Raw genomic sequence first — 16,766 nt, 5'->3', positions numbered from 1 at the left:
ATTACTTTGCCAACAAACATCCATCTAGTCAAGGGTATGGTTTTTCCAGTGGTCATGTATGGATGTGAGAGTTGGACTGTGAAGAAAGCTGATTGCTGAAGAATTGATGCTTTTGAACTGTGGTGTTGGAGAAGACTCTTGAGAGTCCCTTGGACTGCAAGGATTTCTAGTCAGTCCATCCTAAAGGAGACCAGTCCTGGGTGTTTATTGGAAGGACTGATGCTGAGGCTGAAACTCCAATACTTTGGCCACCTCATGCTGGGTGAGGTGACTCATTGGAAAAGGCTCTGATGCTGGGAGGGATTGGGGGCAAGAGGAGAAGGGGATGACAGAGGATGAGATGGCTGGATGGCATCACCAGTTCGATGGACATGAGTTTGAGTGAACTCCGGGAGTTGGTGATGGACAGGGAGGCCTGGTGTGCTGCAATTCATGGGGTCACAAAGAGTTGTACACGACTGAGCGACTGAACTGACTGACTGACTGCTTGTTGTTATTAATGTCATTGTTACCCTAGTGCTGTTTCATGCCTTAACATATTAAATATCTTCTTCATATCTGTTTCCTCATGTAAAATGGGAATAGTAAGACTTACAACCTAAAGTTGCTATAAAAAATAACGTGATACATTATAAGGGTTTTTTTTTTAATATATACCATACTCATATTAGTTTTTTTTCCTAGAAAACTCTGCACTGCTGCATTACTTGCATTAAAAGGGAATTTGAAAGTCTGCCCAATAAAGATGATATTCTAGGGTGCCAACTGCCCAATGACACTTTCTTTGAAGTAGTAGCAAGTATTTTAAAAAGTGAGCTGTTATTATTATTACTGTTATTATTGTTACAAGGAACTATATGTATTTTCCTTGCTTAAACTTCCAAATAATCCTGTGAGATGTCATGTTTCCATTTCATAGGTGGAGATAATTGCTCATACAGTAAGTAGTAGCAGAATTTAAACATGGTGGCTTCAGGACTTCCCTGGTGGTCCAGCAGTTAAGACTGCATTTCCACTGCAGTCAGTACAGGTTCTATCCCTGGTCAGGGAACTAAGATCCCACATGCCATGCATGGCCCCAAAACAAAATAAATAAAACCATGGGACCTTCATGCTGAATTGTTACCATCACCAGGATCTTGGTACTAAGGAGAATAGTGACCCATAAAATAGAGTTAGGCAGGCAGCTAAATGCAGTATCATCTTCTTTAAATGGCTTGGTTTGGGGACAAGCAAGCTCACCCACCCTTCTGGGATGGAGTTCTGGGAGTCTGAGTGAAGCGTCCCTTCTTGGCAGCTGTGGTGCACGTGGACATCAGGAAACGGCAGGGAACAATGCACTGAGGCATCAGAAAGCACAGGATCTAAACGAAAGCAAGTCGCCTGGAGAAGAAATTCCCAAGGCTACCTGCAGGTACACTTGGCAACCTTAAGTTGCTGACAGGGCTACAAATGCCAAATTGGACTAATGAAATAGAGAAGAAAGACGATAAAAAAAGAAAGAAAATGTAGTCAGCTTTATTTTTCTCAAGCATGACATCTCTGCTTTTTGTATGTCATAGTCTCTGGCGTGGAGCCTGGTTAAGAGATGACATCAAGAGCCTCTGGTTAAGAGAAATTTTGAGTCTTCTCTAAGAACTTTCAGCCCGCCTGTGCTCCGGAAACCCAATATGACCTCTTTTCACTCTGACAGATAACGTTCCAGCTCTTTCAGTCTTATCCTTCATTTAACTATAAAATTATGACATCTGGGCAATATGCTGTGTTTCATATTCATTGCTTCCCTGGTGGCTCAGATGGTAAAGAATCTGCCTCTCAATGCAGGAGACCTGGTTTTGATCCCTGGGTCAGGAAGTTCCCCTGGAGAAGGGAATGGCAACTACTCCAGTATTCTTGCCTGCAGAATCCCATGGACAGAGGAGCCCGGTGGGCTACAGTCCATGGGGTCGCCAAGAGTTGGGCATGACTGAGTAACTAACACTTTCAACACATTATTAACTTTATTTTAACTTGATTGGGATGGGAGTGGGCATCCCTACAGCTCTTTTTAAAAGGAAATTGCAGCCTTGGTGTCAAATATTCAGAATATGGTCACTCAGATCCAAGGGATTTAAGAAAAATTGAGAATAGATAGCAGACTTCTAACACTATAATATTTTTGATGTCTGGAATATTACTATCATATATATAATACCTCTTTAATCAAAAAGTGCTTTGAGCCTTGAAATTACTCTTGGAGGAAGGACAAGATCATAATCCCCATTTTGCAGATGAAGAAAATTGAGGTTCCAAGAGGATAAGTGACCTGTTAGAGGCTGCTGAGAGGCTTCATTACAAAAAAGATACAGTGAAAACAAGTTTTATTTATTTGATGTCTGGGACTTTGCCATGAAATCATATCGGAAATGGTATAGAAATGGTTTCTTGATTATATGGCAAATTTTTGTGTATTATCTGATTAAATGCTAAGTACTGATAGCCAATTTTATTTGTATCTAGCAGGAAGGTTAAAGAGATTGCCTAGTTGTATGTACATCAATTATTCATCTATTCTTGCTTTTCTTCACAAAGAAGGGTGGCACATTAGTCAAGATAAATAGCAGCATGGTACCCAGAAATGGGAAAGAGATACTTAGATATGATTGCCTCTATTTTAGAATTTTTGTTTCTATGTTTTACCTGCCCTTCATAGGTCCATAGATGCTTGCATTTTTAATCTTCTATCTTTTGAAAGTGTTAGGATGTAATAACCATTTCTAAACTGCCATAAGCAGTCTTTTAAAAATATATATCAAATCTGATTCTTTCCTCTCTGACACTAGACTCAAGAAACAGTTATATGCTTAATGGTGGCGATTTCCAAGGATGATAAATGGGCCCATCTGTCCATACCAATTGTTTCATAAAATTAAAGTGGAGAGTAGGAAAAATATAGGAACACAAGAGGCAAGTGTTTTTACTCTTCCAACTTCACAGACATTTTCAAGAGGGGTCTTTAATAGAACAAAATTTGACCCCTACTAGGTATATGATGGGAGAAGGCAATGGCACCCCACTCCAGTACTCTTGCCTGGAAAATCCCATGGATGGAGGAGCCTGGAAGGCTGCAGTCCATGGGGTCGCTGAGGGTAAGACACGACTGAGCGACTTCACTTTCACTTTTCACTTTCATGCATTGGAGAAGGAAATGGCAACCCACTCCAGTGTTCTTGCCTGGAGAATCCCAGGGACAGGGGAGCCTTGTGGGCTGCTGTCTATGGGGTTGCACAGAGTTGGACACGACTGAAGTGACTTAGCAGTAGCAGCAGCAGGTATATGATAAATGTTACATCCTTTGAGTATTACAGCTCCATTTCCAAAATCTCAGAGAATTATTGAAGTACTTTAGATCTTTTCTCTCTCCTCACCTTCATAACACATTCTCAAGGTTGCTGGTCTGATTATCCTCAATTTACAGAGGGGTTCATACTTGGAATCTAGAGTAGTTGCTGAGCACTACCACCTCGAATGTAAATGGACTTTGATCTCATCAGCTAGTAATAGCTATGTGCTTCATGTTGTTAGTATTTTCCACACACTTTATTTTCCTTTACAAGCTAGTTTAAAATTTTTATTTCTCTAACACAGCTTTCTGAGGATATGTGTCTTAAGTGTGCTGGGACATCATACCCTGTTTCAAAGATGTTTTGAAAGGACAGGCACATTTGAAGACGAGTCATTACAGCCATTTATTTGTCTGTCCACCATAACATAGTCACTGAATGTTCCTTACATGCCAATCACCGTGTTGAGGTGTAGCAAAAGCTGAGGTTTCAGAACCCCTGTTTTAGCAATAATCTGTGTGTAAAACATGGTAATTCCAGGAAACCATTTATTTATTCAACCCACAAAATTTTGATGAGTGTTTCATAGGTGAAAGTTATGGGACTAGGCTCACTGATTGCATAGGGTAGTCAGACATGTTTTCCTCCCCCCGACCCTGAGGAGCTAGAAATATAATTTGTAGTGTGGTGAGAAAGGGTTTCAAATGTTCTTTACTGAAATATCATATTGCACTATTATTTTGGAGTTCCTGGACCTAATCCCAAGGTGTGTGTGTGTGAGTGGGGGTTTCCCCACATAACAAGTAGTTCTTGATTACCACCATGACATCTGAGAATTCAACTCAATCTGACATTATCTTCCCAGAGATAACTGGTTCAGTCCTACAAGACAGCAGCCTCCCATTTCAGATCTGGCTATAAATACCCACAACTTCCTCTTCAGGTTCAATTAATTTGCTAGATTGGTTCATAGAACTTAGAGAAACATTTTACTTACTAGACTACTAGTTTCTAAGAAAAGAATATAAGCTAGGAACAGCCAGATGGAAGTGATGCATAAGGCAAGGTTTGGGGAAAGGCTGTAGGGTTTCCATGCCCTCTCCAGGTGAACCACTCTCCCCACACCTGCAAGTGTTCACAAATGAAGAAGCTGTCTGAACCCGATCCTTCTGATTTTTATGGAGGTTTCATAATATAGGCATAGCTTTTTAAAATTAATTTCTATTGGAGTATAGTTGCTTCGCAATGTTGTGTTAGTTTCCACTCTAAAGCAAAATGAATCACTATACATATACATATCAGTTCAATTCAGTTGCTCAGTCATGTCTGACTGTTTATGACCCCATGGACTGCTCCATGCCAGGCTTCCCTGTCCATCACCAACTCCCAGAGCTTGCTCAAACTCATGGCCATAGAGTCAGTGATACCATCCAACCATCTCATCCTCTGTCTTCCCCTTTGCTCCTGCCTTCAATCTTTCCCTGCATCAAGGGCTTTTCCAATGAGTCAGTTCTTCACATCAGGTGGCCAAAGTATTGGACTTTCAGCTTCAGCAACAGTCTTTCCAATGAATATTCAGGACTGATTTCCTATGGATTGAGTAGTTTGATCTCCTTGCAGTCCAAGGAACTCTCAAGAGCCTTCTCCAGTAACACAGTTCAAAAGCATCAGTTCTTCAGTGCTCAGCTTTCTTTATAATCCAACTCTCACATCCATACATGACTACTGGAAAAACCATAGCTTTGACTAGATGGAGCTTTGGCAGCACTGTAATGTCTCTGTTTTTTAATATGCTGTCTAGGTTTGTCATGACTTTTCTTTCAAGAAGCAAACGTCTTTTAATTTCATGACTATAGTCACCATCTGAAGTGATTTTGGAGTCCAAAAAAATAAAGTCTGACACTGTTTCCACTGTTTCCCCATCTATTTCCCATGAAGTGATGGGACCAGATGCCATGATCTTCGTTTTCTGAATGTTGAGCTTTAAGCCAACTTTTTTACTCTCCTCTTTCACTTTCATCAAGAGACTCTTTAGTTCCTCTTCTTTTTCTGCCATAAGGGTGGTGTCATCTGTATATCTGAGGTTATTGATATTTCTCATGGCAATCTTGATTCCAGCTTGTGCTTCAACCAGCCTAGCATATCTCATGATGTACTCTGCATATAAGTTAAATAAGCAGGGTGACAATATACAGCCTTGACGTACTCCTTTCCCAATTTGGAACCAGTCTGTTGTTCCATGTCCAGTTCTAACTGATGCTTCTTGACCTGCATTCAGATTTCTCAGGAGGCAGGTCAGTTCAGTTCAGTTCAGTCGCTCAGTCGTGTCCGACTCTTTGCGACCCCATGAATCGCAGCACGCCAGGCCTCCCTGTCTATCACCAACTCCCAGAGTTCACTCAGACTCACATCCATCGAGTCAGTGATGCCATCCAGCCATATCATCCTCTGTCATCCCCTTCTCCTCCTTCCCCCAATCCCTCAAAGCATCAGAGTCTTTTCCAATGAGGCAACTCTTCGCATGAGGTGGCCAAAGTACTGGAGTTTCAGCTTCAGCATTATTCCCTCCAAAGAAATCCCAGGGCTGATCTCCTTCAGGATGGATTGGTTGGATCTCCTTGCAATCCAAGGAACTCTCAAAAGTCTTCTCCAACACCACAGTTCAAAAGCATCGATTCTTCGGCACTCAGCCTTCTTCACAGTCCAACTCTCATATCCATACATGACCACAGGCAAAACCATAGCCTTGACTAGATGGACCTTTGTAGGCAAAGTAATGTCTCTGCTTTTGAATATGCTATCTAGGTTGGTCAGAACTTTCCTTCCAAGGAGTAAGCGTCTTTTAATTTCATGGCTGCAGTCACCATCTGCAGTTATTTTGGAGCCCAGAAAAATAAAGCCTGACACTGTTTCCACTGTTTCCCCATCTATTTCCCATGAAGTGATGGGACAGGATGCCATGGTCTTCGTTTTCTGAATATTGAGCTTAAAGCCAACTTTTTCACTCTCCACTTTCACTTTCATCAAGAGGCTTTTTAGTTCCTCTTCACTTTCTGCCATAAGGGTGGTGTCATCTGCATATCTGAGGTTATTGATATTTCTCCTGGCAATCTTGATTCCAGCTTGTTTCTTCCAGTCCAGTGTTTCTCATGATGTACTCTGCATATAAGTTAAATAAGCAGGGTGATAAAATACAGCCTTGACGTACTCCTTTTCCTATGTGGAACCAGTCTGTCGTTCCATGTCCAGTTCTAACTGTTGCTTCCTGACCTGCGTATAGGTTTGTCAAGAAGCAGGTCAGGTGGTCTGGTATTCCCATCTCTTTCAGAATTTTCCAGTTTATTGTGATCTACACACTCAAAGGCTTTGCCATAGTCAATAAAGCAGAAAGAGATGCTTTTCTGGAACTCTCTTGCTTTTTCGATGATCCAGTGGATTTTGGCAATTTGATCTCTGGTTCCTCTGCCTTTTCTAAAACCAGCTTGAACATCTGGAAGTTCACAGTTCACGTATTGCTGAAGCCTGGCTTGGATAATTTTGAGCATTACTTTACTAGCATGTGAGATGAGTGCAATTGTGCGGTAGTTTGAGCATTCTTTGGCAGTGCCTTTCTTTGGGATTGGAATGAAAACTGACATTTTCTAGTCCTGTGGCCACTGCTGAGTTATCCAAATTTGCTGGCATATTGAGTGCAGCACTTTCATAGCATCATCTTTCAGAATTTGAAATAGCTCAACTGGAATTCCATCACCTCCACTAGCTTTGTTTGTAGTGATGCTTTCTAAGGCCCACTTGACTTCATAGTCCAGGATGTCTGGCTCTAGGTCAGTGATCACACCATCATGATTATCTGGGTCATGAAGATCTTTTTTTGTACAGTTCTTCTGTGTATTCTTGCCACCTCTTCTTAATATCTTCTTCTTCTGTTAGGTCCATACCATTTCTGTCCTTTATCGAGCCCATCTTTGCACGAAATGTTCCCTTGATATCTCTAATTTTCTTGAAGAGATCTCTAGTCTTTCCCATTCTGTTTTTTTTTTTTTTCCTCTATTTCTTTGCATTGATCACTGAGGAAGGTTTTCTTATCTCTTTTTGCTGTTCTTTGGAACTCTGCATTCTGATGCTTATATCTTTCCTTTTCTCCTTTGTTTTTTGCTTCTCTTCTTTTCACAGCTATTTGTAAGGCCTCGCCAGACAGCCATTTTGCTTTTTTGCATTTCTTTTCCATGGGGATGGTCTTGATCCCTGTCTCCTGTACAATGTCATGAGCCTCATTCCATAGTTCATCAGGCACTCTATCTATCAGATCTGGGCCCTTAAATCTATTCCTCACTTCCACTGTATAATCATAAGGGATTTGATTTAAGTCATACCTGAATGGTCTAGTGGTTTTCCCTACTTTCTTCTATTTAAGTCTGAATTTGGTAATAAGGAGTTCATGATCTGAGCCACAGTCAGCTCCTGGTCTTGTTTTTGTTGACTGTATAAAGTTTCTCCATATTTGGCTGCAAAGAATATAATCAATCTTGTTTTGGTGTTGACCATCTGGTGATGTGCATGTGTAGAGTCTTCTCTTGTGTTGTTGAAAGAGGGTGTTTGCTATAACCAGTGCATTTTCTTGGAAAAACTCTATTAGTCTTTGCCCTGCTTAATTCTGTATTCCAAGGCCAATTTGCCTGTTACTCCAGGTGTTTCTTGACTTCCTACTTTTGCATTCCAGTCCCCTATAATGAAAAGGACATCTTTTTTGGGTGTTAGTTCTAAAAGGTCTTGTAGGAGGCAGGTCAGGTGGTCTGGTATTCCCATCTCTTGAAATTTTTTCCATAGTTTGTTGTCATCCGCACAGTCAAAGTCTTTGACATAGTCAATAAAGCAGAAGTAGATGCTTTTCTGGAACTCTCTTGCTTTTTCTATGATCCAATGGTTGTTGACGATTTGATCTCTTGTTCCTCTTCCTTTTCTAAATCCAGCTTGAACATCTGGAAGTTCATGGTTCACATACTGTTGAAATCTTGCTTGGATAACTTTCAGCATTACTTTCCTAATGCCTAATGTGAGATGAGTTCGATTGTGAGGTAGATTGAACACACTTTGGTATTGCCTTTCTTTGGAATTGGAATGAAAACTGACTTTTTCCAGTCCTGTGGCCACTGCTGAGTTTTCCAAATTTGCTGGCATATTGAGTGCAGCATTTTAACAGAATCATCTTTTAGGATTTGAAATAGCTCAGCTGGAATTCCATCACCGCCACTAGCTTTGTTCATAGTCATACTTCCTAAGGCCCACTTGACTTTGCATTCCAGTATGTCTGTCTCTAGGTGAGTGATCACACCATCATTGTTATCTGGGTTATGAAGATCTTGTTTGTATAGTTCTCTGTATTCTATCCCCTCCCTTTTGGACTTCATTCCATTTCAGGTCACCACAATGTATTATGTAGCATTCCCTGTACTATACAGTATGTTCTCATTAGGTATCTCTTTTATGTACTGTCAATAATTCCTTCGTGTGTCAGTGATAAAGAATCTGCATGCTAATGCAAGCAATGGCAATTCAAACCCTGAGTTGGGAAGATTCCCTGGAGAAGAAAATGGCAACCCACTCCAGTATTCCAATATTCTTGCCTAGGAAATCCCATGGACAGAGGAGCCTGGAGGACTATATTATAGTCCATGGGGTCACAAAAGAGTTGGACACAATATAGGGATTAACTAAACAACAACCACTATACCTGAGACAGTTGTTGGCTGTCACCCTGTTTAACCTATGCCCTGAGCACCTTATGAGAAATGTTGGACAGGATGAGTTACAAGCTGGAGTTGAGATAGATGGGAGAAACATCAACAACCTCAGATATGCAGATGATACCACGCCAGTAACAGAAAGTGAAGTGGAACTAAAGAGCCTCTTGATAAGGGTGAAGAAGGAAAGTAAAAAAGCTGGCTTAAGACTAAAATTAAAAAAAAAAAAAAAACTAAGATCATGGCATCTGGCCCCATTACTGCATGACAAATAGAATGGGAAAAGGTGGAAGTAGTGACAGATTTCCTCTTTTTGGGCTCCAAAATCACTGCAGATGGTGACTGCAGCCATGAAATCAGAAGATGATTCCTTCTTGGCAGGATAGCAATGACAAACCTAGACAGTGTGTTGAAAAGCAGTGACATTACTCTGTCAACCAAAGTCCATATAGTCAAGGCTATGGTCTTCCCAGGGATCACTACAGTTGTGAGAGATGGACTGTAAAGTAGGCAGAATGCCAAAGAATTTATGCTTTTGAACTGGAGAAGGTGCTGGAGAAGAATCCTGAAAGTCCCTTGGACTTTCAAAGAGATCAAACCAGTCAATATTAAGGGAGATCAACCCTGAATATTCACTTGAAGAACTGATGCTGAACTGAAGCTCCAGTATTGTGGTCCAGTGATGTGCTCAGATGACTCATTGGAAAAGTCCCTTATGCTGGGAAAGGTTGAGGGCAGAAGGAGAAGAGGACGTCAGAGGATGAGATGCCTGATGGCATTGTCCATGCAATGAACACGAACTTGGGCAAACTTCAGGAGATGATGAGGGAGAGGGAGGCCTGTTGTGCTGCAGTCCATGGGGTTGCAGAGTCAGACATGACTGGGAAACTAAGCAATGACAACAACAACAAAACATACATACAATGGAATATTACTCAACCATAAAAAGGAATGATATCAGGTCATTTGTAGAGACATGGATGGACCTAGAGAATGTCATACAGAGTGAAGTAAGTCAGAAAGAGAAAAACAAGTATTGTATATTAATACATATATATGGAATCTGGAAAAATGGTATAGATGACCTTATTTGCTAAATTGAAAGAGAGACACAGATATAGAAAACAAACTTATGGATACCAAGGGAGGAAGAGAGGGTGGGAGGAATTGGGGGTTTGGGATTAACGTGGGCACAGTTGATTGAACCAGGGTAGGCCACTGATAACCCTCCCCTCCCCAGAGACTGGGGGACATGGCTGAAAAGTTTTAATCCTCTATCCAGGCAGTTAGCTCCACTGGTGACCAGCTTTCATCCTTAAAATCACCTCACTAATGTAATAAAAGACACCTTTCCCTCTCATTACTTAGAAAACTCCAAGGGCTTTGGGAACTCTGTGCCATAAAAAATATATACATATATATATAGTTAGTTGGAAATCACATATCACCTATTTCCTTAAAAAAGTGATAAAGTATGGAAAAGGTATTTCAGGCAAGTAAAATCAGTCCTAGAGTGTGGACATGGACCAGCAGTGTCAGCATCAACTAGAACTTATTACAAATGCTAAGTCTCTGTTTCCACCCCAGACCTAGTGGCTCATAAAACTATGGGGGTAAAGACCAGTAATGTGTGCATTAACTTTTCCTCCAAGTTCTGACACAGGCTAGGTTTGAGAACCACTAATATACAGTCAGGAACCTCAGTGGATACCAAAATCCTGGTATGCTCAAGTCCCTTATGTAAAATTTCATAGTATTTGCGTATAACATATGCACATTCTCTCATATGCATTCATTGACCTCAAAATTACTTATAATACCTAATTCTATGTAACTGCTAGTAGTCACATACAAATGTGAGAGTTGGACCATAAAGAGGGCTGAGCACCAAAGAACTGATGCTTTTGAACTGTGGTGCTGGAGAAGACTCCTGAGAATCCCTTGGACTATAAGGAGATCCAACCAGTCCATCCTAAAGAAAATCACTGAATATTCATTGAAAGGGCTGATGCTAAAGCTGAAACTCCAATACTTTGGCCCCCTGATGTGAAGAACTGACTCCTTGGAGAAGACCCTGATGCTGGGAAAGAAGGCAGGAGGAGAAGGGGATGACAACGGATGAGACTGTTGGATGGCATCACTGATTCAATGGCCATGAGTTTGAGCAAGCTCCGGGAATTAGTGAAGGACAGGGAAGCCTGGCGTGCTGTAGACTATGGGGTTGCAAAGAGTCGGACACGACTGAGTGACTGAACAACAACAACTATATAAATGCTATGTAAATAGTTGCTGGAGTGTGGCAAATTCAAGTTTTGCTTTTTGGAACTTTCTGGAAAATGTTTTAAAACATTTTTGATTCAAGTTTTGTTGGATGCAAATGCAGAACCCATAGATACACAGAGTGGACAACAGTGGATGTCCAAAAAAGAGCTTAAGATGACTACAAATTTTGTGACTCCTTCATCTCATCTGCAAAGTAAAACTACCTCCTTTGGCATTTGTGAGAATCGAAGACATAATTCCTTAATTCAGACCTCTTTAAATGGTAATTTCATATATGCACTATTGATATATTATTTCATATATACTTTATAATGTGCACAAATTGCTATTGTTGTTTAGTTTCTCAGTTGTGTCAGACTCTTTGGGACCCCATAGTCTTTAGCACCCCAGGCTTCTCCATCCTTCACCATCTCCCGGAGCTTTCTCAAATTCATGTCCATTGAGTCGGTGATGCCATCCAACCATCGCCTCCTCTGTCGTCCTTTTCTCCTCTTGTCTTCAGTCTTTCCCAGAAACAGGGGCTTTTCCAATGAGTCAGTTCTTCACATTAGTTGACCAAAGTATTGGAGCTTCAGCTTCAGCATCAGTCCCTCCAATGAATATTCAGGATTGATTTCCTTTAGGATGGACTAGTTTGATCTCTTTGCAGTCCAAGGGACTCTCAAGAATCTTCCTCAACACCACAGTTCAAAAGCATCATTTCTTCAGCATACAGCCTTCTTTATGGTCCAACTGACATCCATACATGACTACTGAAAAAACCATAGCTTTGACTATACAGACCTTTGTTGACAAAGTAATGTCTCTGCTTTAGAACACACTGTCTAGGTTTGTCATAGCTTTTCTTCCAAGGAGCAAGTGTCTTATGAATGAGCATGTGTGTGTGTGTGTGCGCACACACACACATATTTTGTTGGTGTTGTTTAGTCTTTAAGTCATGTCTGACTCTTTTGTGACCCCTAGACTGTAGGTAGACTGCTGGCTGTTCTGTCCATGAGGTTTCCCTTTTAAGAATACTGGGATGGGTTGCCATTTCCTTCACTGGGGGATCTTCCAGACCCAGGGATCAAACCCAGGTCTCATGCATTGGCAGGCAGATTTTTTTTACCACTGAAGCATCAGGGAAGCCATAATATACATGTATACATGTATAGATTACAATATAATCATCCAAATGAATATTGCCTCCTTCAAAGAACATATATATATATGTTCTTTGTTTTAAATATAAATATATATGTTCATTGTTTTAAATTCGAATGACTTTAAAACAATGACTTTAAAACTTTAAATAGATAATACATATATATATATATATATATTTGTATTTATAGGGCTATTTTCCTACACAATCCTATTATCTCTTATATGTAATTCTATTGTGCAGTAACCTGGGTACCTAAACAGCTATTTAGATAGATAGATAAATTAAGAAAAGCACAAAAAATATATTAACAACTCTTGAATTTAATTCATAGCCTATGGGAGTTTAATTTACCATTGTTTCTTTATTTCTGTATACTTTTCATAGTAAAATTTTAGGAGAAATATGTTATTTGGTTTCCTCTTTGGATGCTATCTCCAGATCATATATGTGTGATATAAAAATTGAATTCATGGCTTCATTTTTAAACTTTAGTTCATCATCAGTACTGAAATGCTTTTAACTGTTTTCAAGTGGCAAAGTATCCATACAAACCAAACATACCAATTATGTGGGACTTTCGATGGATACATTGTAAACTGCTTATAAAGCAGCAATTCTCAAACTTGACTCCCCATTAAACCACCAATATCAAAGGTTGCTGATGCTCAGATCCCACCCACAGAGATCTTAATGTATTCAGTCTGATGCGGGACCCAGGCATTGCTTCTTTTAACCTTCCCAAGTTATTCCAAAGTACACTTAGTGTTGCAAAACATTGCTCCAAATGCTATCCAGTAGCTATTAAGCTATTAAAAAATAGAAAGACTCAATTAAACACTAGCTTCTTGGGATAAATACTTCCAAGTAAGCATTAGCGTAAGTGCTGCTTGGGAACTGGGTAGGTCTGGCCAAAGTGGAATGAGGGGAGGGGGTTTTTTCCTTGAAGAAATATTGTCATTCGAATTTAAAACAATGTCTACATCATGTTATAGTTAATTCTGTGTTAAATTATAGAATTATAGTTATAAAAGCATCGGCATTTACAACACAGCCAGGTGAAAATAAATGTGTAAACATCATGATTTTATAATTACTGATCCAGTTTTATCTAAAAGACCAAAGAAAAGATCCACACAATCTTAAGCTCTCCCTCCTTCTCCCTAGCTCTCTCTCCTGTCCTTCACATACCCTCACACACGCATCTTGCTCCTTCTGTCTTTCATACACACACACCCCACCTCACTGCACACACACACAAATATCCATGCACATATATAATTTTAAAATATTTTAATGTATTCTTTCAAATATAGTTTTGGCTAAATCTTGGCCCCCTATATTTTTTTAACATATTCTCCTATTCTTTGAAGCAAAGGTCTCACTATTTGTTCTTCTTGTTCAAAAATATTAACAATATATCTTTTTTGACACATATGTTATTTTAATTAATTGTTTAGCAAGTAATTTGACATGTACACATGAAATTTTTATTTCCTCTCCTTAGTATTTTTCCTATATCATTATTTTCCCTTTATCTGAAGATTCTGAAAAATATTCAGTTGAAACATATTTTAGAACTTGTAGTGACATATTTTACCAAATTATTACTATTTCATTTCAAATTAGTGAAATGGTACAGCTTTGGGTAGTTTATACCAGTCATTTGCACATTCTGCTCAAGTATCACACTTCTAAGTTTTGTTGACACGAAAAACACTGTCATGTTTAAACTAGCATAAAAGTATAAGAACCCTTACAAAAAATAACAAGATCAACTCAGAAAATATGACCATAGGAAGCAATTCTAAGCAATTGCTTTCAGCTATATGGAGAGAAACATTATTTGGAAAATGAATAGCAGAAGGGAGAGGATAATGGGTTGTGGATCTGAAAAAAAAGAAAGAAAATGGGAGACCATCATGGTTTTAAGAAGCCACAGACAATTTTCATCCATTTATTCATTAATTCATTCAAGGCTTTGACTCATTCATTCAAGATTTTGGAGGACTTTTTCTCACCAGACATTAAACTAGACACCAGACATTAAAAATGTTGCCAAAGCCATGAGCCTAATGTCAGTCACAGGATGCATCCTATTCATAAATATTTATGAATATGTATGAGCATCTACTGTGTACTAGGCATGAGAAGGTAGAAAAATGTCCCATCTGCACATCGTGCACAGTGTTTGCCTTGAGTAGTTGTGTTCTGTGTGCTTGCTCAGCTGCTCAGCTGTGACCAACTCTCTTTGCAACTCCATGGACTGTCGTCCACCAGGCTTCTCTATCCATGAAATTTTTCAGGCAAGGATACTGAAAAAAACCCAAAGTGGGTTGCCATTCCTTACTCCAGGGGATCTTGTGGACCACCTTCGATTTTAAAGGGCATTTTCATTTTCAAAAGAGCAATGCAACATAAAATTCTGAAGTTGGTATCTTCCCAAACAATTCAGGAAGGACCAGATGTGTCAAAAATGAGCCCCCAAAAGTATTGATTAGCTCTGCCACTAAAGATCTACAGGGATGAACCTTGAGTGGTTCAACTGTTAATGTCTCAGGAATAGTTTACTTACTTTCCTTCTTCCACACTCTTGGCATTCTTGCCTCTGTAAAATATCTATTTTTAATCTCAGCCATTCAGAAGGTAAAGAGGAGAAATGTATGAGACTACAGCTAGGGTAATTCTGCCTAGGGGAAGAATTTTAACACAAAACTTCCCATCTTAATTCACTGAACAAATATAATTCACTGAACAAATATTTAACTAACATTAACATTTCATATGTAGCCACTAAGTGTCATACAATTTACATGCTATATTAGTTTTCTACTGCTGTGTAAAATATTACCATAAACTTATTGGCTTAAAAAACACAGATAATCAGCTCACAGTTCTGGATGTCAGAAGTCTGGATGGACTCAGCTGAGTTCTCTGCTCAGGGTTCTCATAGGTTGAAGTCGAGGTCTCAGGCCATCTGCACCCTTATCTAGACTCAAGGGAAGGTGTGCTTCAATTTCATTCTGGTAACTGGCCAAAACCAGTTCTTTCCATGTGGCTGCAGATCCGAGGTCCCCATTTCATTATCAGCTTATATTAATAGCTGGAGGCTACTCTCAGCTCCTTGAGACTTCCTGAATTCCTTCCTATAGGAGCCCTTCATCTTGCCGTCTTAAAAGCCAGCAAAAGGATGTCAAGTCCACCTTATGCTTCAAATCTGACTTCTCCTGCCACCAGAAGGAGAAAACTCTGATTTTAAAGAGTTTGTGTAAATAGACACGCCCTAATGATCTTCCTATATTAAGAACAACTTATTAGTAACCTTAATTGCATCAGCAAAATCCCTTTGACATGTACCATAATCAAAAATATAATAACAGAGGGCAAAAGCCATACAGATTACTCCTATTTCTTGTATTTTAGCTCTAATTTTAATTGCTACACTATCTTTTAAAATATTTATTTATTCATTTTGGGCTGCACTTAGTTGTGGCACTTGGGATCTTTGCTGCAACATCCCAGCTTCTCTCTAGTTGTGGCCCGTGGGTTCAGTAGTTTTCCCAAGGAATGTGGGATCTTCATTCTTCAACCAGGGTTGGAACCCGTGTCCTTTGCACTGGAAGGCAGATTCCTAACCATTCCACCACCAGGGAAGTCCCTTATCACTACACTGTTAAATTAGGTATCACTATTCCTAATTTTCAGAAATTTTAAGATTCAAGATCACAGAATTGTTAAACATCAGAGCAAAGATTTGAACCCAGGTGTTTCAAACTGTAAAGTTGTTTTTTCTACAATTGCACAATCAATAATTGCTTTATGAGCACCAGTATTTTTACTATAATGCTAAAGAAATATGTATCAGGGATTCCCTGATAGCTCAATCGGTAAAGAATCTGCCTGCAATGCATGAGACCTGGGTTCGTCCCTGGTTTGGGAAGATCCCCTGGAGAGGGAAAGGATACCCACTCCCATATTCTGGGCTGGAGAATTCCATAGATTGTACAGTCCATGGGGTTGCAAAGAATCGGGCATGACTGAGTGACTTTCTCTAAAGAAAATGTTTTCCTTTGCTCTTGAGGAATTAAAACGTTAGCTGGTTCCTCTTTACCTGATCAGTTAGAAATTGAATAATCCCTAATACTTATTATGTGATATTTTAAGGGGCTTCTGACCTGGCTCAGTGGTAAAGAATCCCCTTGAAGAGACACAGGTTTGATCTCTGGATCGGGAAGATCTCCTGGAGAAGGAAATGGCAACCCACTCCAGTATCCT

This window comes from Bubalus kerabau, chromosome 17 (assembly GCF_029407905.1).
Source record: "Bubalus kerabau isolate K-KA32 ecotype Philippines breed swamp buffalo chromosome 17, PCC_UOA_SB_1v2, whole genome shotgun sequence".
NCBI classification, from domain to species: domain Eukaryota; kingdom Metazoa; phylum Chordata; class Mammalia; order Artiodactyla; family Bovidae; genus Bubalus; species Bubalus kerabau.
The sequence above is the reverse complement of the archived record's forward strand: the minus strand, read 5'-3'. Positions refer to the sequence as shown.